Genomic DNA, 23,931 nt, shown 5'->3' on the forward strand with positions numbered 1-23,931 from the left:
GAATTTCTCAGTGGATCCGCTCTCTTTGGTTGACATTGTGGTTTCGTCGTGGGGTGAGCTACTCTCTGTACGATTATGCGTTGATTCGGATCGCGCCGCTGGCCACCAATGTTAAACGGACCGGGAGGGTCGGCCGAGGACAAGGGGAGAGGTCTCCGGGGAGAGCCGTCTCCAGCGATCGTACAGACGAGTAACTTCCCCCCCACAGATGTACACCACACAAAGATAAGGTTTTGACGTTCTTTATAAGCAATCTTTAGGTACGATAGAATGGTACAAGGAGGTCAGGACTCAGGGGTCCCCTTGATTCTAGTCTCTTGGTTGGGAAAGGGGGTAGCGGGACAGTCTTGTTACCAATCTGGTAGCTGAGATGGTATGATGGATAGCTCACAATCCTCGAGCTCGGCGTTCTAGATGGACGGGCCGCGGCGGCGCCAGCAGGTCCCGGTGAAGGTGGTAGTTACAACGGTCCGCGGCAGCGCCAGCAGGTCCCAGTGAAGGTGGTAGTTACAACGGTCCGCGGCAGCGCCAGCAGGTCCCAGTGAAGGTGGTAGTTACAACGGTCCGCGGCAGCGCCAGCAGGTCCCAGTGAAGGTGGTAGTTACAACGGTCCGCGGCAGCGCCAGCAGGTCCCAGTGCAGGTGGTAGTTACAACGGTCCGCGGCAGCGCCAGCAGGTCCCGACGAGGATGGAGGATGCAGAAGGCCGCGGCAGCGCCAGCAGGCAGGACGATAGTTCGCAAGGCAGGGCTACGGCAGCGCCAGTAGTCCGTCAGGGATGAGTTCTTCACGGTGTCTCTCGACTCCAGGATACAGCTGCCTTCCTGCTCTGGAGCTGCCCCAGTTATAGGTCTGGCGCCCTTTGATGTCCGGACCCTCGCACTTGGAGGTCGGGAGGTCCGGGATGAGGGAGTCCAGACACCCAGCAGGGGGGTGGAGCCAGCACCCGGGGGAGCTGGGGGGCGATCGGCACCTGGCGGGGGAGAGCCATCGACACTTCTTTCTCCCATCGACCTGCCAAGTGGTCCGTTCACCTCCTGGGTGGATGGTGGTGCCGGGATGTCGGGGCCTGGCCAGGCCCAGGGTTAGGGTCGAGCTGAGGCCACGCGGCCTCGTGGTGCAGTGTCCAAGATGGCGGCCGGGCCGGGCGGAGGAGCCGGTAGTGTTTCGGCCCCATGATACAGAGAGGTCCGGGGGCAGGAGTCCCGTCTGGGGACGGGGTGCGGGTTGTTTCTGTGGGTAACACCTGGAGGGCCGGGGCTCGGGCTCTGTCATGCGGGGAGGGAGCAAGCCCTTCATGTGGCCTGTCCAACAGTGCCCCTGCAATGTGAAGGGGAGATGGTGTATTACAATGTGTCCACATCTGTGTAGAAGCATGGTACAGGTTGACATTCAGACAGCATGGCATTGTACATTGTGACAGTCTGTAGATCTGGTCAATGAACCAGAGTCATTGTGGGTGTGCACTGTGCTCTGCTTGATTGTGCATGTGAGCCACTTTCCCCATCTCCACCCATCCCCCAGTACCTGTTGCGGTTGTGTTGTGTCCTGTCTAGCAGTGTCCGGTCCCCCGAATCCGGCCACAGTCTCCACACTGATGACTGTCGACACCAGCTCCTCCTGTCATCCAGCTCCAGCTGTGGCGCTGGGCTCCCACCTCCGGTCTGCATTGCTGCCTTCTGGTTGGCGGAGAGTTTCTCCTTGGTCTTCCGCTTGATGTCATTCCATCGCCTCTTGACCTCATCCATTGTCCTCTTGTGCTCTCTGACGGCATTCACCTTGTAGACGATGTCCCGCCATATTGCAGTTTTGGTGCCCAGTGATACGTTGGAGGTGACGAAGAGTTGTTGATGGTGTTCCATCACCTCCGTGACTATGATCCTGTTTGCCTGTGGACTGAACTTCGTCTTCCTCGTCTTCTTGTCCTTGCCCTTCCCTGTCCCCGAGGTCCCAGGCTTGTCGTCCGGGTTGCTTGTGGGGTTGTGCTCGTCCTCTGCGCCTGCTCTGGCTGCCTCCATGGTGCTTGGGTGTAGGTCAGTTTGGGCGTGGGTGTTTTTTCTGCTTTTATGGAGATTTTTCCCACTTGCCAGGTGTGTTGCAGGCCTGGCGCTGCTTATCGCTGATTTCCTCATCGAGCTTTGGCCCATCGCAGGTTTTTTGGTGTTGTGGTTTGTGTTTTTATCTCCATCAAGGTGGTTTTATCGCAGACATTGTCCGCTGTTTCGGCAGACTGTCGCATGCTACCGCCTTGTTGTGAATCCCACGTTGTCACAGGGTTATTTTCCCACGATGGGCTGCGATATTGAAAGTTGCATTACGTTACTCTTGCGGTAGTTATCACACGTTCTTGTGAATATACCCCAGAGTGTTCATCATGTTCAGAGATTATATCTGGATTCCACACAACTGCAGTGGAAGGGAATGAACATGGATTGAGATCATCTCCATTATCCTGTTTTCTACCCAGATGATGCATACATTTTTAGGTTTGGCACAGTAGCCATGGCCTTGTGATTTTATTAAATTTATATATATAATACATTTACCTATGGGGGCTTTTAGCCAACCATCTTCATTCATTTGCCTATTGTGTCATTTAAATTTTTCTGCCACGCCTGCAACGTACTTCAAAGGGCAATTGGTCGACCAACTTCAGCCATCGGCTAATCTCACTGTGTTTCTTCCCTTTCACAAGGATCACATCTACAAATAAAGTAGTTCACCTAAATACCAGAATTAATACAGCAATGTGTGCTTTTTCAGACCAAAAATATATTTTTTCTTTAAGTCAAATTTATTTTTTGTTTTTTTATATTTAAAAAAACAAGGCTGCTTCACCAACAATAATGTTTTACAAAAACCATGACCAAGCAAAACAAGCAATGAGAAAGCCAAAATGCTGATTGGCAAAGGCAGACCTTTTGGCTTTGCCAGTGCTTGTTTGGAAAGACATGGTTTTAAAAACTGTTTTCATGAATTCAAAAACAACCTCACTAGCGATGCCTTGTTAATGAAAGTAATGAATGTTAGGTCTAATATTTGGACTGAAAGATGGATACACTACTTTATTTTTGTGAGTCACATAAAACACTATTGAGAGCCAAGGCAATAGGATACTCAATACTCATACCAAAGTTGTTTTGGGCCTGCCTAGTTTGCCCAACTCATCCTGAAGGAACCAGATACATAGTGATTCAGTAAGATGAAGAGGGAGTCGAGGTGGTTAAATCTGGATTGTCACGGGACACCTTATAAAGTTTGAGGTGCCTAATTATTTCTGCAGCTACATGGCTAGAAATGTAGGGGCATATTTACAAAAAAATGTCACAACGCTGCAAGCCGTCTTGCTACGCCTTGCTGCGTCATTAGGAAAGTGCAGGAATGCATCATTTTTAAACCAATATGTTGCATCCCTGTACTTTCCCCTGTGCAGGGGTAAAAACAACAACCTAGCGCCAACGCAGGCACCCTTGCATCATAGTGCAAGGGTGCCGGCATTGCAGGTATGTTGTTTATGTGCAGGATTGGACACTTTCCTGCAAATAAACAATCATTGGTGGCAATTTGCTCCTTCTTTCTGTACTGCAGAATGTAGCACATATAGAAAGAGCAAAAAACGAGGAGAAATAAAGGTATTTCTCCTCATTCGTCACTCTAATGCCTCCTTTTGAATGGGGTTAGTTTTTGCTGCTGCCTCAGATTTACACATCCTTGTAAACCTGGGGAAGTGTCAAAAAGCGATGGGTTTTGCATGGGTACGGCCGAAGCAACACCCAGTGTACGCCCCTTTGAAGCAGAAAACTGTTTGAAAGGCTACAACATTTATAATGCACTGTTAAGCTATGCAAAGTGGCTTTGTAAATATGGAGCAGGGCATTGCGCCACCAGAGCGTTGTATAAAGTGACGCTCCAGTGTCAGAATGCCCTTGTAAATATGCCCCTGAGTAATTTATGTTAGATGTAACATGAGGATATATGGTTGGTTTCCAGTCCCAGCACCCTAACCTTTCTGTTTCATCAGTAACTTCAGATGTCAGATCAGTATGGAACACCCATGGCTGCACTAATCTACATGAATTTTACATGGTTTGACATGGAACTCCTTGAAGCAATGGTGTTTATTTCTTTTTAATTCCTGCAATGCCTTTATTTCATTTGAAAGACTAGACCACAGCAATGTGCCTGCAATGGTGTTTAGAAATGTGGATGGTGTGAGAAGTACTAATATTCATAAAATATGTGCAAAATACTTTAAATATCTGTGAAACTTTATAAAAAATATGAAATGTTTTTTTCGGTTACTGACATAAGTGCTGTATTAAATATCATGCAAATGGTCCCTAAAAAGACGTTTCGAAAGTGCACATTACCACCCCAAGCACAATCATGCAGTAACCAATACATGTGGAGAACAAAGTGTGAGATACTTTATCAGAGGTACGTGTATGCATGAGCCAAATCACTCTAGTAGCAGTGATGACGGACAGTTTATTTTACATCAACATATAACTACGTTTTCTGTAGTTTAGTGCCTAAACGGTTGTGTCCAGTGAAGGTTGGCTGGGATAAGGGGCCTTAGATGCCTTCAGAGCGTGCAAGTACAAGCTGTTGCAAACCGCAAACCATACTAGGATTCCAGACAGTTTCACATATTGAGCAGATGCAGCATTGTTTGAACTAATGAGGTATATACAGTAAGGTCATTAAGTCAGAAATGATGTTCAGCACCAACAAATGCAGGTAAGAAGAAATCGATGCATCATTTTTAAAAGTCAGGAAGTGCCCAGATAAAACCGATTACCAACTAGACAAAATGACATCATTTATTTATAAAGATAAATGCAAAACATATATCCCTGAAATCACAAAGTTCTTTTTACTTCATTTGCATTTCAGGCAGACTTCAAAAGTGGTCTGTCGCCAGGGGCCTGAACATCAACCCTGTTCAAGCATCAAAGGTGCACATGTTTTTTTACCACAAGAGTTATGTCCTGTTTAAAGGAAAAGGGATTGGAAAGACTCTAGCAGATCTGAGAACTGTTGAAGCACTTCCCTTCTGTGGGAGCCTGTCTGAGCAGTGGGTAAGACACACACTTCTTTTCTAATCTGTATTTGCAAGGAAAAATCAAAGCAGACATGGGCTGTGAAGGAAGGACTCTTTACACCTTGTGCTGATTCAACAGCCAAAGATGGGGAGCACAGCAGACACTGGTTTGGGAAACAAAGGCTGGGAGTATTAAGTGGGCTTGAGATCTTTTGTGGTGTCGTCATTTGATATTGAAGTATTTGTGACTGGGGCATGCTAATTGAGGCTGGCCTTTCTGTAGAGCAGTCAGCATCATTTGGCAAAACAATTCAATGCCTCTTCAGGAGTAGTAAGCACTAGAAAAATGTGAGTAATATAAAATACGGGGGAATATTCTCAAGGACTTATTGCAGAGTTATCGGCACTTTAGCGCAGTAGAAGTGGCAAAAGAATTATCATTCCTTTCTCAAGCTGGTGCAAACTGCTAATATGGCCAGTTTTCCAGTGATAGCTTCCGCAAAAAACATCGCCACGGATGAGAGCCAAAACTAACGCTAATGATATGCAGAGTAGGCATTTCCGTACAAAAACAAGCAAAAACACCACTTTGCGATATTCTCATTGACCAGCCAGACCTGCGATGCGACCCAAAAAACAGGCAATAAGGCGCGTTAGCAGCAGGGATTCAGCACCTGCCTTTTACTGGTGCAAAGCAGGACGACTACCTGCAGTATGAAAGGGAGCTCAGCCCAGAGCCACATCTGAAGACCAACACATGTCATGGAGACAATGATCATGCAGCTCGGAGACCCAAGAGTTCCACAACACCCACCGCCACCACCCACATGCCCCCCGGACCACCCCCCCAACTACTACCGAGGCAGCGCAGAACAGGACAGTGGACGTTCCGAAAACGGCATGGCCCTTCAGACACACAATAGCAGAATGTGGGGAGAGGTGGGAACCAAGTAAGTGTGAAGGAGGCAAGTCACCCATGAATAAGAATGCACAGAATGCCAAGTGTGGCGGTGATGTGCTGTACATACCTCAGTATGCAGAGCACAGACCTGTCCATGTGGACATATACTGATGGTGTTTGTAGTGTTGTAGACAGTGGACGCAACCATGTTACCTCAGGCAGTGGGGAAGACCTCGGTCATGTGGCTGTGCCGTCCCCCCCTGTAAGCGTAAGCAGAGTGGGATGGTCTGGCGTACACCAGTCCAGCATTGGAGTGCGAATAAATAGGCTGGGGCTCTGGGCGTGGTTCAATTCCGGGATGGCCAATGCGTCAGCCAGGGTGGCACCCCTCACCCAGCCACGAGGCCGCCATCCTGACCGCCAGCCTTCACAGCCGATTGATGACATGCACGACACAGGCCCCCAGTGAACCCAGCGGCACAGCACCGTGGAGTTATGTTTGTGCTGACTACTGCTGTAGACCTACACTGCGGTCAGCAGGGCTCACAATTCAGATCGAGTCGCAATTGCAGATGACTCAGTCCAGTAGGCAACAGACATTGCTACCAGTGCGGCCCACCCGAACCACGCATCATCGCAGGCTGCACACCCCCTGAGTGCCACAGGTGCCACTAACTCTGTGCACAAGTCAATGCCACATGGCCTTATTGAGGCAGAATTCAGTAGGCAAAAGACATTGCTCCCAGTGCGGACCGCCCATATGATGCATCATTGTTGGCTGCGCACCCCCTGAGTGCTACAGGTGCCACTAACTCTGTGCACCACAAGTCAACGCCATGTGGCTGTGGGCCCCTGCTGACCTCTGCCTCCGGCCTACACTGCGGTCAGCAGGGCACACATACATCAGATCCATTCCTGACCTTCACAGACGACGCATCATCACAGGCTGTGCACCCACTGAGCGCCACAGGTGCCACTGACTCTGTGCACCACAACTCATGGACCCTTTATGATTGAGTTACGTTCAGTGGACTGCGGATGCAACAATGTCACCTCAGGCAGTGTGGAAGACCTGGGACAATGATGATGAAGATGAGGCAGGTGTAACACACCCTACTGCAGATGCAGCAGGAATATCCCAAAGGGACACAATCATTGACAATTTCTTCACATGAGCACGCTCAGCTCTGGTGCCCCTACCTCAGTCACCACAAGTCATGGCCCCTTCTGACTGAATATTGGGTGACCTCTGTACTTGCTCCAGCTACCTCCATGATGCTTCGCAGTTGTTTGTGTTATGTTGGTGTTTTCTGTTTCTGCTTTAATAGTGATCACTGTTCAAGTTGTTGCCAGCACCAACCACTCCCTGATGGCTGGCTCACACTCACCCCACACCCATCCAGCACAGGCGTCACTGGATATGTGATCCTGGTAATAAAGAGGGGCCAGGCGCACATGCCCGTAGCCAGTTCCACTATCTATCCAAGTGTGTCCGTGTGGCCATTATGTATGAATGTTGGCCCCGAGCCCTACCACATTACATTGTGCTGTGGACAGCGGATGCAACCATGTCACCTCTGCCAGTGGGTAAGAGCTTGGACATGTAGCTAAGTCGTCCCGCCCGTAAGCAGCAATGTTGCAATGTAGCATGCACCCGGAGGGCGGGCTTGCATGAACGTAGTAATGAAGGAGCGCAAGACTGCTCGGGGTCAGGATCATTACATACCAAGTGTTGTGTGTATCTGTATTGCCGCAGCATGAGCCAAATGCCTAGCCACATTAGCAGCGCCAGTTCAGCCAGGCATGTACTCTACATCTGTGTCCGCCCTATCCTTACCATAGGCCTGCACTCACGTGGCCCACCACCTTCAACGACCAACATCACAGTGTTGTTGTCAGGCTTGTGGACATACGCAGACAGGCATGATAATACTGTGCCGTAGGAGTGCAATTGATGCAATCGCACAGCGCACATAAGTAAATAGGTTCGGGGGAGGGAGGAGAAGCTGTGAGGCAACTTAACACACAGTGATGCCACACATATGCCACATGCAAGACATGCCAAAAATGAATCCCAAAGTCACACACATCCCACCCCACCCCCAACAAGCCACTTCACAGTTCCTGAATGCAAGCAGATGACAAACCAACACTAGGGATGAAAGCTCCTTTGTCTGAACTATCAGGCGGGAACACATCTGCACCCCCGACCTTGGAATTGCATGTGCCAAGCATCCCCTAACAGATACTTTAGCAGCTGTCCCAACACCTTGTTGCATCTTGGAGATCTGGTCACATATCCCACGACAACAGTGGACATGGCTGCATTCGCCTGGACTCGGACTACATGAGCGGACAACAACGCGGGTTGACACACACCTGTGAAAGGTGAGGTACTCCCCCGGAGTGGACAGCAGCGCTTGGCACGGTTCCTCATTCTGACATACTGCTGCATTGGTATGCATGTTGTGGCACTTATCTTGCTCCTACTGACACGTGTATGCTAATAAAGTGTACGCATCTTCACTTGTATTCAACTGTGTTGAGTGTTGATTTGAATGACAATGTGTATCTCACTTCCCATTTGGGTCAAGGCCATACATGCGCATTGATAGCATTACCCAGGGAGTACCTTTTTGTTGAATCACTGTCCCTACATTCATCCATACTTACATACTTGATTGAATATAGCCATGACACATCTGTGTGAATTAGAATGTTTTATTCACATTCCGAGGTTGTGTTGAAGCTGGAGCAGTACAGGGCCATGCAAACACCACTTCACATAGTTGCCCCGTGTAGGGCCAGCCAGAGTCCTTTAGGAATTGACAAGTTCGGGGAAGTGGAAGACTTCAGTCCGCAGTGTGATTGTTGTGTCATTGGTAACAAGGAAAATATGGCAGTCCATGTCCATGTCGAGGTCCAAGGTGAGTGCCGTTGAGTGTATCGGGGACAGTGGAAGGTGTTATTCCAGGGCATGATGCAGAGTGCGGAACCAAGCTGAAACCAGCCATTTGCTGGAGATGAATGCTACCACTTCATTCTGAGCTCAAAGCCGAAATCATCATCATCATCGTCCACTGATGTGTCAGGTGCCGCACATGTTGGTGGTGGTGTTCTGTCTGCATCACTGTGTGGCAGTGATACATCAGGAGCTGGAGGTGGAATGTCTGCAGCACTGTGTGGCACTGACACTCCAGGGAGCGGAGCTGTGGATGGAGTGGTAGCAGCAGCATTCATCCGTGCCAGGCCTTGTGGTGGCACTGCCATGAAAAGGATCTGCAGGGCATGGAAGATCCTAGCTACATCTCGCTGGTGTGCAGCCATGGCAAACATTGTTTCACTCTCCTTATATGTCCCAAGTCCCGGCTGACATCTCTGGAGCCACTCTGGCTAGACAGTTGTTCTTGGCTCAGAGTCATGACTCCAGCAATGTCAGCCATGGATTGTTGGAGAGCATGGAGCGGACAGTGGGTGTCCGTTAGGGACTGTAAGTGGTCTCTGATGGGACTTAGACACCCACGTATGGCATCTAGTTTGGCTGCCATGAGGTCGAACCCCACCCGCACCTGATCAGCCATCTTCTCCTGGCACCCTAACACATGGTGTTGGAAGGCCATGTGTTGGTCTTGGGGGTCCTGGGAGACAGCTGTGCTGTGTTGTTGGGTCTGCTCTGCAGGAGGTTTTGATTGTCCCTCTGCAATATGAAGGGGAGATGCATATTGTCATTGTGTTCACATGTATGATCACGCATTGTACACGTTTACTAACAGACTGCATGACAATGTACATTTTGACTGTTTGTGAGGAGATGCCTATTTGATGTGGGGCAGTTGACATTTCTACACCATCAGGGATGTGAGGTTGTACTTGCACATTGTCATCTCACATTTTCCTGCTATGCCAAATTCAAATGGCCATTTTCTTCACACAAGCGGCAGCAGTTGTGTCCTCTGTTCTGTTGTGAAAGTGTTGCAGTTTGTACCACATTGTTTACAATGTTGAGGTGCTCGGATTCTTATGTGTGTGTGCTGCATTGTGGGTGGGTTGCCCCTTCTGCTCTGATTTTGCGGGACCTTATCCCTTTCAGGCGGTGTGCCTTTCATTTCTGTGCTTATACCGTGCTGAGATGTTGCAGACTTGGGTAAATTGGGCTCTTGGTCGTAGTTGTGACTCTTGGGCATGGTTTGTCCGCAGATGTGCTATACTTAATTGTGCATGTGTGCCATTGTGCCCATCTCCCCCGTCCCCCCAGTCCCTGGTTGTTACTCACTCTGTTGCTGTTGGCTCAGGTCCTGTTGTGCAGTGTCTGGTCCCCCAACTCCTGCCACCGTCTCCCAATGATGGTCCCAGGCTGGTCCTCGGTGGGGCTTGTGGGGTTCTGGTTGTCCTCTGTGCTTGCTCCGGCTATCTCCATGGTGCTTCGCAGTTGTATGTGTTTTGTTTGTGGTTTTTGCTGCTGTTTTTACAGTGATTTTTTTCCCTCCTGATTTGTGGGACTTGCAGGCATTGCGCTGCTTATCGCTGTATTTTTAATGCTGTTGGGCCCATCGCAGCTTTTTTCACGTTCGGGTATAGATTTTTCTCGCCGTCCCGGTGATTCTATCGCGGACATTTGACACGTTATCGGGAATCTATCGCATGTTACCGCAGTGCTGTGAATAGGATGTTAACACAGAGTTATTTTCCGACGATAGACGGCGATATGAAACATTGCATTAACCTATTTTGGCGATGATTATCGCACGTTCTTGAGAATATCCCCCACGGTGTACTAATGAAGATTCTCAGAGAATTAAAGAGAAAGCATTAGTCCCTGGTGCAAAATATGATAAAGAGACTTAATTGCTGTACTATGCAACTACGAAGCATGGTTTGAACTGCAGCTTCCATACTTGACCAAACTGTCTGACCTGAGACAATTTTCCTGTTCTGTGTGCCTCCTTTTTCTTTAACGCAAAAATAACAGTTGATGGACAGAATGCAGAACAATGTCATACATTCACCCCAGTACAGAGATCTGGGCCTAAATCCATCGTTTTTTTGTTCACCATGCCATTCAAGTTTGAACCCAGCCATATGCAAATCAGTCTTGACCCTGTGCCTCATGGGAACAGTCCAGCCCGAACTGCCAAGCCAGGTCCTCCCTGGACTGGAAACAAGCATCCTAGGACCGGTTTCGGGGTTTCACCCCTCTTCAGCCAGGATAGCTTGATTCCAGTGGCATGGAGAGCAAGGGACCCACGTCTGGGCATACCCTTCCCACTCGGGGTGACAAATGCAAAAATAACAGTTGATGGACAGAATGCAGAACAATGTCATACATTCACCCCAGTACAGAGATCTGGGCCTAAATCCATCGTTTTTTTGCTCACCATGCCATTCCAGTCTGAACCCAGCCATATGCAAATCAGTCTTGACCCTGTGCCTCATGGGAACAGTCCAGCCCGAACTGCCAAGCCAGGTCCTCCCTGGACTGGAAACAAGCATCCTAGGACCGGTTTCGGGGTTTCACCCCTCTTCAGCAAGGATAGCTTGATTCCAGTGGCATGGAGAGCAAGGGACCCACGTCTGGGCCTACCCTTCCCACTCGGGTGACAAATGCAAAAATAACAGTTGATGGACAGAATGCAGAACAATGTCATACATTCACCCCATGACAGAGATCTGGGCCTAAATCCATCGTTTTTTTGCTCACCATGCCATTCCAGTTTGAACCCAGCCATATGCAAATCAGTCTTGACCCTGTGCCTCATGGGAACAGTCCAGCCCGAACTGCCAAGCCAGGTCCTCCCTGGACTGGAAACAAGCATCCTAGGACCGGTTTCGGGGTTTCACCCCTCTTCAGCCAGGATAGCTTGATTCCAGTGGCATGGGATGGGTATGCCCAGACATGGCTTGGCAGTTCGGGCTGGACTGTTCCCATGAGGCACAGGGTCAAGACTGATTTGCATATGGCCATGTTTGAACTGGGGTGGCGTAGTGGGCAAAAGAATGATGGATTTAACCCAGATCTCTTGACTGGGGGAGAATGTCTGCATTGTCAGCATTCCGTCCATCATTTGTTTGTTGTAACGCTTTTCGCCCTAAGTGGGATGGGTATGCCCAGACGTGGGTCCCGTGCTCACTACACCACTGGAGTCAAGCTATCCTGGCTGATGACGGCTGATAGCCAGAAACCGGTCCTAGGATTCTTAATTCCGGTCCAGGGAAGACATGGCTTGGCAGTTCGGGCTGGACTGTTCCCATGAGGCACAGGGTCAAGACTGATTTGCATATGGCCATGTCTGAACTGGGGTGGCGTAGTGGGCAAAAGAACGATGGATTTAACCCAGATCTCTTGACTGGGGGAGAATGTCTGCATTGTCAGCATTCCGTCCATCATTTGTTTGTTGTAACGCTTTTCGCCCTAAGTGGGATGGGTATGCCCAGACGTGGGTCCCGTGCTCACTACGCCACTGGAGTCAAGCTATCCTGGCTGATGACGGCTGATAGCCAGAAACCGGTCCTAGGATGCTTGATTCCGGTCCAGGGAAGACATGGCTTGGCAGTTCGGGCTGGACTGTTCCCATGAGGCACAGGGTCAAGACTGATTTGCATATGGCCATGTCTGAACTGGGGTGGCGTAGTGGGCAAAAGAACGATGGATTTAACCCAGATCTCTTGACTGGGGGAGAATGTCTGCATTGTCAGCATTCCGTCCATCATTTGTTTGTTTTAACGCTTTTCGCCCTAAGTGGGATGGGTATGCCCAGACGTGGGTCCCGTGCTCACTACGCCACTGGAGTCAAGCTATCCTGGCTGATGACGTCTGATAGCCATAAACCGGTCCTAGGATGCTTGATTCTGGTCCAGGGAAGACATGGCTTGGCAGTTCGGGCTGGACTGTTCCCATGAGGCACAGGGTCAAGACTGATTTGCATATGGCCATGTCTGAACTGGGGTGGCGTAGTGGGCAAAAGAACGATGGATTTAACCCAGATCTCTTGACTGGGGGAGAATGTCTGCATTGTCAGCATTCCGTCCATCATTTGTTTGTTTTAACGCTTTTCGCCCTAAGTGGGATGGGTATGCCCAGACGTGGGTCCCGTGCTCACTACGCCACTGGAGTCAAGCTATCCTGGCTGATGACGGCTGATAGCCAGAAACCGGTCCTAGGATGCTTGATTCCGGTCCAGGGAAAACATGGCTTGGCAGTTCGGGCTGGACTGCTCCCATGAGGCACAGGGTCAAGACTGATTTGCATATGGCCATGTCTGAACTGGGGTGGCGTAGTGGGCAAAAGAACAATGGATTTAACCCAGATCTCTTGACTGGGGGAGAATGTCTGCATTGTCAGCATTCCGTCCATCATTTGTTTGTTGTAACGCTTTTCGCCCTAAGTGGGATGGGTATGCCCAGACGTGGGTCCCGTGCTCACTACGCCACTGGAGTCAAGCTATCCTGGCTGATGACGGCTGATAGCCAGAAACCGGTCCTAGGATGCTTGATTCCGGTCCAGGGAAGACATGGCTTGGCAGTTCGGGCTGGACTGCTCCCATGAGGCACAGGGTCAAGACTGATTTGCATATGGCCACGTCTGAACTGGGGTGGCGTAGTGGGCAAAAGAACGATGGATTTAACCCAGATCTCTTGACTGGGGGAGAATGTCTGCATTGTCAGCATTCCGTCCATCATTTGTTTGTTGTAACGCTTTTCGCCCTAAGTGGGATGGGTATGCCCAGACGTGGGCCCCTTGCTCAATACGCCACTGGAGTCAAGCTATCCTGGCTGATGACGGCTGATAGCCAGAAACCGGTCCTAGGATGCTTGATTCCGGTCCAGGGAAGACATGGCTTGGCAGTTCGGGCTGGACTGTTCCCATGAGGCACAGGGTCAAGACTGATTTGCATATGGCCATGTCTGAACTGGGGTGGCGTAGTGGGCAAAAGAACGATGGATTTAACCCAGATCTCTTGACTGGGGGAGAATGTCTGCATTGTCAGCATTCCGTCCATCATTTGTTTGTTGTAACGCTTTTCGCCCTAAGTGGGATGGGTATGCCCAGACGTGGGTCCCGTGCTCACTACGCCACTGGAGTCAAGCTATCCTGGCTGATGACGGCTGATAGCTAGAAACCGGTCCTAGGATGCTTGATTCCGGTCCAGGGAAGACATGGCTTGGCAGTTCGGGCTGGACTGTTCCCATGAGGCACAGGGTCAAGACTGATTTGCATATGGCCATGTCTGAACTGGGGTGGCGTAGTAGGCAAAAGAACGATGGATTTAACCCAGATCTCTTGACTGGGGGAGAATGTCTGCATTGTCAGCATTCCGTCCATCATTTGTTTGTTGTAACGCTTTTCGCCCTAAGTGGGATGGGTATGCCCAGACGTGGGTGCCGTGCTCACTACGCCACTGGAGTCAAGTTATCCTGGATGATGACAGCTGATAGCCAGAAACCGGTCCTAGGATGCTTGATTCCGGTCCAGGAAAGACATGGCTTGGCAGTTCGGGCTGGACTGTTTCCATGAGGCACAGGGTCAAGACTGATTTGCATATGGCCATGTCTGAACTGGGGTGGCGTAGTGGGCAAAAGAACGATGGATTTAACCCAGATCTCTTGACTGGGGGAGAATGTCTGCATTGTCAGCATTGCGTCCATCATTTGTTTGTTGTAATTCTTTTTCTTTAACATCACATTTAAGACAGCTTTGCAATATATCGGTTCTAAATACGCTCTGTACAAAAACCTGCCTTGATTAGTTTTTCATGATACAAACACAGGACACATCTAAGGGGCACATGACAACTGACATAACTCTTGGTTCGCTAATGGCTTTGTGTTAAGGCAAATGGGAGGTGCATATGTGGTCAGCAGTAAGTATTAATTACACTGGATGCTGCATGCTATTACATTGTGTGTTTGTTTCTGCTCCTGGCAGCCATTGCATTGCAGAGATCAAAGACAGGAATGCGTGATTCCAAAGGCAAAGATAGCAGGGCAAGGTAAATATCAGGCTATTCAAAGTACGACTGTGGTCACAGGACTGGAGAAGACTATAGACAGTTCTAAGCAGAGACAAGAGGAGAGACAGGAGATAGACCAAAACAAGGATTGATCAAAGGAAGGGATGCACTGCTGTATGACAAGAGGTCTCTTAGTAGCTCAGGGAATACCCTTTGGACAGACACCAGCAGATTGCTCTTATCATTAGTCATATAGAGAAGCCATAGTTGGGTCTGCTGTTACAGAGATTGTTGTACTCAGTGCAAGATGAACCAAGACTGACAAAAGAACTGAGACAGGTAAGATTCCAAAAGTCTTTCCCTTACCTTCTCAGAACGGAGACCAAGCCAGAGGCCACACTGGCAATAAATATGGACTGCAACAGACAGTGGACTAAATTTAGAATGGCACATAAAATATAGGGTACGCATTATTATTACGCCAAGCCAAATGAAAAGCCTGAAACAAATCACTGTTAGTAGGAATTCAGCAGATGACACAGTCAAGGGTAACCTTAAACCACAAGGTTATACCCACTCACGCCCTCTAAAACAGTGAGGAAATTCCAGGGGCAGAATAACAGATAAAACTATCACAGAAAATATTGGTTGTGGCCCATGTTTTCTACAGTAAGACAATGTCATGTGCTTTAACGTAGTCAACCTACGCATCCAGGGTAAAATTTCTCGGCACCCCGGTCATGTTCCCACTCAGTATCTTAATTGAGTTAGACACCCCCAGTCATTTAGTTAAGGGACTGCTGGTTAGACATGTCTCTCGGGGCAATGGAACTACCTCCACATTACAGAACTCCAGGTACCTCTGTATAAAAGAGGGGCATGAGAAGGCAGCGGCCTGTTTATTCACTGAAGTAAAACCAGCAATCTCTGCCAGAGGACCTAGATGTCAATCCTTCTTCAGAATTTCTATTTACAACTAGGTGTCTGTTATTTGTAGGAATAGATGTAGGCACAAGGGGGTAAGATGTTGGGTTTTAGTCATGCACCAAAACCCTTCCTGGTGGTCCTAGGGCTCTGTAAAAAAACAGTTGGTGAGCCTTAATTAAGCCATGGCACTTACACTCCGCGTATGATGACTAGATGAAATTGCCAGCAACAAGCGTATTTCTGAAGTTAACAATTATACAATGACCTCTCTATTCCATCTAGGTAGGACCCACCCCCCTGATAAACAAAATCTCATTAAATACCTGCCTCCTACACATAATGTTCCCATGCAGTCAGCTGTTCTGTGGTTTCCATGGCCTGTTAGTATAAACAATGCACAACAGTCAAATCGACAACATATGCGCACCTGCAGGTGGTAGTTACATTGTGAAGTCTTGCCCGCTCTGGTAAATAAGTGACAAGTGGTGTCATGGTGGCATAAAGATTGTCGCACATCCATTGCTGGCTTCATAAGCACACTCCCCTCAGCCTCAAGGTGGCCATTATTAACTGAAGGAGCCTTTATCGTACTCTCAGTCGCTTGGGATCTGACCTCAGGATTGATCGGCTGTAACAAACACGTAGAGCTTGTCTAGGGAGCATGCCTAATGACAGCCTGTGACCCTCCAAACCCAATAGTGGTACATGATTTTAGAGAGCTCTAATGGCACTTGTAAAGAGGCTAGAGACAGGAATCAAAATGCTTTTGAGTCTATCACTAACCGGCTTAATAAAGTCGCCGTTAATATCATCCAACATAGTTATAATAGTTGGCTGTTGGTGAACTAGTTCCTCAATATTGTCCTGGGTCCTGTGATTAGGCCCCCACTTTTTAGGTCGAGCCTGGGTAGCGCATCTGCAGCGAAGAAAGCACGCTGCATTGGAGTATGTAATAGAAGCCCCGCCCACTGTTCACCCATATTTGTCATTGGCTTGTGTCATTGCCCTTCGTAAATGCTGGCTTCTGATTCGTAGATAGGCTTGTTAGTCCATCCATCGTACCGCCTTGTCTTCATTTGTAACCTCCCATGAGGACTGGCCCTTTTACTTCATTTGTTACATGGTACGTCTTTTTTAGTCTGTGAGCATTATTTTCTTTAATGAGTTTCTCGTACAGCAGGAAGGACATGCTTTTCTGCAACATTCAGCGCGTTATGCTTGCTTTCACTTTCTGAGAGGTCCGGCAAATGGTGGCCGCTTCATTGAATAGGTTTCGCATTGACAAGAGTTTGCTCTATTGTCATTGTAAATGACAATGCCTTTTACTGATGTATTTGATGACAGAATCTTTATCCGATAATACACAATAATCATAAAAGATAGAAACAGGTTAAATTGGAGCACAATAGTACTTATTATAAAGGAGCACAAAAACATTTAAAACCATTACTAAGCAAATACCGATTCAGTTCATCCAGTTTAAAATATACATAGACACATACAATCCTATTAAAATCAGGACCCTGGCCTAGCATGTACATCGTTATTACTATGCACACATTATTTTGTTCCAATATAAGGCACCTTTTAAATAGCCAATGACTGCCGTCATCACCACCTGATCCTGTAGAAGTAGCAAAAATAAAAAGGCAGGACGGTGTTGGGTGAAGCCGCTCACTTTTAAAAGTGGCAATATATATCTTTTTACGGAGAAATCCATAGTATTTACAAAATAGGACCAGATGTATTTGGGTCGGGGGGGAACGGTCATCACAAGGAAAAATTTAAAAGAGCATGAGGATCAAACTGGCCCGGCAGGAAGCAAATCATCGTACGGATAGTGCCCAATCAAAATTTAGTAAGTAAGGATCTATCCATGGGGTGCTTAACTGTTGTGACACTATTTTCAGGGCCACTAACAGTTTTCAACATGAGGAAGGATCTGGTGGAGTTTTTCATCAGCACCCAAGCTTCCCTTTCCTCATTGGCTTTATTTTTTTTAAAAAATAACTGAAAGCTCTGCAATCACCCTTTTTGAGGAGGTGTGGCCTATCAAAGATGTCCGTGCGATCGAGGAAATGTAATTAATCCACGGTATCTTAAGAACATAAGTGCATTTCATGTAATCCTCAAACATACTCCTGTTGACCCACAGGCTCTCATTGGCCCAAACAGAGATCCATAGTAACAGTGGAGCCAGTTTAACTTGGTCCTCCATGTAATTTAGACCCAATTCCTCGTGAGTGGCAAATGAGGAACTGTTTGGACCCACCTCAAGAAGCTTCCTACAAGACCGGCCCTCTTCCAGCTGGATTCCTTTACACTTATGGTACCCCCAAATAGCAGCTCCATAAGTCAGGACTGGGAGACATTTCATTTTAAATATTTGTAAAAGGGGCAGAACAGGCTTGTTGCCCACTGATATTGAAAATCTAAATAAGGCACAACAAGCTTGGGTAAATTTAGAGCCACAGCTAGAAATACAAGGGAGCCAGTTGTTCTGGTAATCAAAAGAAAGCCCCAGGTAGGGGAATGTGGAATCCTGGTGATGAGTTGCCCTTTGATGACAATAGGCCTCGTCTTAGCTGTCCTCCTCCCACAGACCATATAGTGCATCTTCAAAATATTATTATCTAGTTCCAGGTCATCCATGAACTTCACAAACACATCCACCAAGAGTTTTAGCCCATTAGCCGTTCAGCCCATCAACACAGCATCGTCGGCATAGAGCAAGGACGGGACCCTACTTGTCTTTACCCTTGGTAGATCGACTCCATTTTTGCTCAGACAAGTATCTAGGCTGTTAATATATAGTAATAAAAACAGTAATGGGGCCAACACAAATCCCTGCCTGACCCCTCATGGTAGGCCAAAAGTTTTGGTAGTTTCACCCTCAATGCCGTATCGAACAAAAGCATTTACATCCATTTGCAGGGCTCTAAGGAAGTTGACCATATCGACAGGCAGCCCCAGCACCCCAAGGATGTCCCAGAGCTTGGACCTTTTCACCCAATCAAAGGCGCTGCTGAGATCCATAAATGCAAGTAAAAGAGATCCCTGCTTTGCTACGACGTATTTCCCTAGAAAAAGGTTGAGGTTCAGGCATTATTCAACAGTGCCTATCCCTTCCCTGAATCCATATTGGATGGGGCAAATGTTGTCTTTAGCCCGAGCCCAAACTTCCACACGCTGAAGAAAAATACGCCCTACCACCTTTAACACTGAACATAATAGAGAAATTGGTCGCATTGGTAGCAAGTAGGGTCCTGCCGATTCCCCTTCTTAAATACAGGGACTATGGTAGCTGAATTCCAAATCGGCGGAAGACCAAGGGGGATATTCACAAGGAGCTATCGCTGAGTTAACAGCACTTTATCGCTGCCAAAGTTGCGATAAAATGACTGGGGTTAACAGCCCACAGCACCAGTTTACCGGCGATAACAGCTGCAAAAAACATCGCCACAGAAGACCCCCACAACTATCGCTAATGAGATGCAGAGTAGGCGTTCCCGTGCCCAAAGCCACAACAACACCACTCCACAACATTCAAAACGACCAGCCAGAACTGCTATAAGAGCACAAAATAGGCAATAAGGTGCATTAGCAGCAGGAAAATAACACCTGCTCTGACCTGGTGGAAAGTCGGCCCACAGCCTGCACCACAAAACAGAACACAGCCCACAGCCACAACGGAAGGGCAACAGATGCCATGGAGCCACTGGTCATGCAGCCCGGACAGCCAAGAGGGCCACAACACCCACCGCCGCCACCCCAAGACCCCAACCCCACCCCCAGAATACCCCCCCGGACCACCACAGAGGAGGCGCAGACAAAGACAGCGGACCCCCAGGAAACGAACCAGCCACCCAGAACCAACACCTGTCATTGCCCTCTACAGGCTAAAAAGGACAACCATCGTATGCATCCTGACCAACAACGCCCAACAGGCCGACGGCACAAACACAGCTGTCAACCAACATCCCACCCCACACAAAGCTGCTGGCTGTGCTGCACCTGTTGGCCCCTGGTACCCCCCAACCAACACCCGCCAGAGTTGGAGGAGTCACACAGCCAGCCACATTCAAGTCCCTCACACCTGTCCTGGACATCACCATCAGCCTGGTACCCCAGTCCCTATACATCCAACACAATGCGCAGGATCCGCTGGACACCAAGCAAGGACTATACACCATAGCTGGATGCAAGCACGTGTTGGGGACAATCCAGAGCACACATGTCATACCTGTGCCCCCTGCCAACACAGCACTCAATCACCACAACAGAAAGCACACGTCTCACATCAATGTGGAACCTCCACCAATCTCGCCTCCAAATACCCAGCCAGTGTGCACGATCCCGCCATCCTCCGACAGTCCATCAGCAACCAGAGTTCCCAGGAGGGCACCAAGGGAAATGCACAGCACCTTGGCAAGTTCCAAATCAACACCCCACTCACCTCAACTCCACAACCATGCAACTCACAACTCTGGCAATGCACACGTCACAAAATCAAAACCAAAATGCAAAACAACATGCCCAACCACCAGACACGACAGAACAACTCACAATGGTAGCCTGGGCAAGCCGTGAACATGAGCCCTCAACAGCATGGCACCTGAGTCCACACACTAGCCGGATGTGGGGAGAGGTGGCAACCAGGCATGTGTGAAGGAGGCAAGAGAACCATGACTGGGAAAGTACACAATGCCAAGAGTGGCGGTGATGTGCTGGACAGACCGCAGTATGCAGAACACACCCATATCCATGGCGACATACTGTAGTGGACAGTGGACGCAACCATGTCACCCCAGCCAGTGGGGGAGTTCGCGGAAATGTTGCCTGTTATGTCCCCCCCGTAAGCGTGAGCAGAGTGGGATGGCCTGGCCTACGCCAGGCCAGCGTAGGGGTGTGAATAAAAAGCACGTAGCCCTGAGTGTGGTCCTCTTCCGGAAAGCCCAGCGTCTCTGCCAGGGTGGCGTCTCTGACCACGCCACAAGGCTGACGCCGTCCTAATGAGAGGAGTTGCCTGCGATCCTGTGCGCCTGCCGTGCCCCGGCCCGCTGGACCCCGAACCCATTAGGCCTGCCCCTGCACAACCAGGCCACACTAATCACCTGCAGACACCGGCGTGTGTCACGGAGGTGCCCGCCATGTGCCGGTGCAAGCTCCAAGCACCAGTTCCCTCACCTCTGCAGCCTCTGCAGACCATTGCTGGTCCCCGACGCTGACCCAGATTACTCCTTCCTCATTCACATACTGCACCGGCATCCTCTTAGGCCAAGTAGGTCCCATATGTGAAATTGTGTCCTCCTGAAGATGGCATGGAGACGGGGGAAAATGGCGGCTGGCAGATAGGAGCGGGCGCGGGCTGTGCTCTACCTCGGCACAAACAAAGCAATATTAAAATGCAAAATTAAGTAGAAAACAATCTGTGGCTTCAGGGCAGATTTTTCTCAATATTGGACTACGTGCCGGGTGTTTTTTCTAAAAGAAATCCTTGCAGCTTCCAGAGATCTGTTGGCGACGGTGGCGGTCAGAGGGGTAGAGACGCCGCAGAGATACCGCTGGTCGGAAGCAGCAGCACGGATTGCGCGTGGCAGGCACACCGTGGCTAGGATCGGCTTCCGGGGTAGCGGGAGAAGACCGGTCGAATTCGCGGTTTCTGGATTGAAAGCACCAACAGTCTTTGGGGCTTTGTCAAGAATTATTTTGAAGACGGAGTTTGTGGAGCAGCTGAGCAGTGGGTTTGGTTGGTCCCAAAACGGGGAGTTGATACAATCAGAGAAAGCGGATTTTTACTCATGGCATTTGCCAATGACCCCGGTAAGGAGGAAAAGGGGGGACTGGGGGCCTAAATTAAAAGTAGAATGGGGGCTACAGGCGAGGAACAGCAAGCAAGGGGGGGTCCTGCTGAGACACACACAGGGACAAAAAAGTTAAACAGATATACCCTCAGAAGCAGGGATATCTGGGGCAAGGATTGGTTCCCCTCTGAGGCACATAATAAAGAATTCGACTCGGTGCAGACTAACCCCCAAAAACCCGCCAGAGTACCGCAAAATAAGAAGGTTCCGACAGAGAAAACCTTGGCAACCAAGGAGAATAAAAAACAAACTAAAACAAAATTAAAAGCAGCAAACATTCGGGTGACTCCATCATTGAGCTCCTACTTTAAGGTCCAATCCCAATCCTCCCTATCAACACAATCTACTTAAATCCCTCAAGATAAGCAGGATAAGCAGCAAGGTTCTGAATATACCCCTGTGGAAACAACAAGCAAAGGTAGTGATTTGGTACAGCCAGTCTCTTTAGAACTACAAAAAACAAATATTCGCACAATAGGAACTGACATGAATCCTGTGTCTTTAGAAAATAGATTTGCCCTCCTGGCAACCTCGGCTGAGATAGACAATAACACAACTTCTAGCCCCGAGAACTCAGGGAATCAGTTTAGTCAACAGAAAAGTGAACTAAGATAGGAGTCAAGGAATTTAATTACAGATTACAACCTAGAAGCTCAGTTATCTACAGAAGGACTACTAGTTACCCAACTCACAGAAATCAGAGAAAAATTTGCGATCTCAGAAAGTAACCAACGAAAATTCAAACAGTTTGCGAAACACTAGAAACAAAAATGAATGATATAACAGAAAGAGTCGGGGCTATGGAAACAGCCTTGGGAGATCTTACACAACAAGTAGAAAAAAATACATTGGAAATTTCAAGACTACAGTACAGCGAGAAAAATCTGGTAGACAAATTAAAAAGTTTAGAAAATAATGCAAGAAGAAATAACATTCAGCTCCTAAATATTCCAGAAGAGGTGGAGGGAGGAGATATAAAGACTTTTATTATTAGTCTTCTCAGAGAGATGCCCTCTGATATAGATAGCCAGACCCTGAGGATGACATACAGAGTTTATCGAGATCCTTTTTCCAAACGACCTGGAAAAAAAACCCCGAGAAGGATCTTGGGTAACTCTAAAACGTTTGCATTGATGGAAACGATCCTCGCGGAGGGCTTAAAAGCAAGAGTGTACAACAAAGGGGAATGAACATTTCGGATTAGATCAGATATTTCGCGCATTACACAGGACAAACAGTGGGAGTTAGGGAAATCTTTGCAAGAATTAAGAAGTTTGGGCGCAACAGCTAACTTACAATTTCCCGCTACCCTAAAGGTAATGTGGAACAACAAAATGTCCAACTTTAAGGACCCCGCAGAGGCTAATGCCTTGATCGCCAAGATTAAAAGCACATCCAAATGAGAAATGTTAACATTGTGTCCGGATAGAGACAGAGCCCGAATGTAGAGGTATTCGAGGTATACCTCTAGCATTAAGGGAGGGTTCCCCAGGGTGGGTGGTTAGAAAGGGAGGGAGGGCCAGGGGCACAAATAAAATGCAAAAATTAAAAAACTTTGCACAGGGTGGGGGAGCAAATTAGAAAAAAGAAAAGAAACTGTCCTCACTTATAAACAGTCGAACATTCTAAATTGGCCCAGGTAAGCTCATGATTTTTTTAAATGTAAGCTGCAAATATAGAACGTATTCCCTGAATATTTTTTTCTTCTATGATAGACATAGATAGGCCAAGAAAAGAAAAAAACATGAAAATAATGTCATGGAATGTAAATGACCTCAGGGTCCTTTCTAGAAGAAAGAAAATTCTAGAATATTTAAGACTCTCAGATAGCAATGTGTTTTCATACATGAAATGCATTTGCTCAAAGAGGAATGGATATCGTTTTTAAAAAGTCAAAAATGGATAGAACATTGTATCTGTACAATGCAGACATGCACAGTAAAAGGGGTTGCTCTTTTGTTTAAAAAAATGCCCAAGCTATGCTTGGGGATTGCACGGTCGACCCTTTAGGTAGGAAGGCAGTCACCAGGGCCAAAATTAACGATTCCTGGCTGATTTATGTGGGGTATTACGGACCAAACCAGGATGACCCAGCATCACTATATGCCATACTCCTCCAATTAATTAATATAAATGACCCTATTATATTTGGGGAAGATTTTAATTTATGGTTGGACCCCAGTCGAGATTCAACCTCAAATAGAGCATGGATAAATAGACAAAATACGAGAGCAGCCTTGAGGCAGTT

This window comes from Triturus cristatus, chromosome 11 (genome assembly GCF_964204655.1).
Source record: "Triturus cristatus chromosome 11, aTriCri1.1, whole genome shotgun sequence".
Lineage (NCBI taxonomy): Eukaryota > Metazoa > Chordata > Amphibia > Caudata > Salamandridae > Triturus > Triturus cristatus.